Consider the following 348-nt stretch of genomic DNA (forward strand, 5'->3'; position numbering starts at 1 on the left):
AAAAAAAAAAATGCTTATAGGATTTCTTTTTTCTCTTTACCTCATAACAAAACAATTACCAATATTTTTGCCCCCAAAATGGTAGTTTGGGGAGTTACCATTGAAAATGGCATTCCTGCTTCCTCCGTAACATTCCTTCATATATGAAAATGAAATGCGAACCCTTTCTTTAAGACCCCACCCTGCATATACACCACACCCATTTCCTGTCTTTTTTTTTTTTGCTTTGTGCTCTTTCATGGTGATATCTGGCAAGCCTTGACTTTTTTCTTTTCTCCCCCTCCTCCCCCTCCCTGCCCCCTGCTTCCACTGCCAGTACACTTTTTTCTTTGCCCTCAGGCCAGCCTG

Source organism: Gavialis gangeticus, unplaced genomic scaffold, assembly GCF_001723915.1.
Source record: "Gavialis gangeticus isolate Ggan-Ray unplaced genomic scaffold, GavGan_comp1, whole genome shotgun sequence".
In the NCBI taxonomy this organism is placed as follows: Eukaryota; Metazoa; Chordata; order Crocodylia; family Gavialidae; genus Gavialis; species Gavialis gangeticus.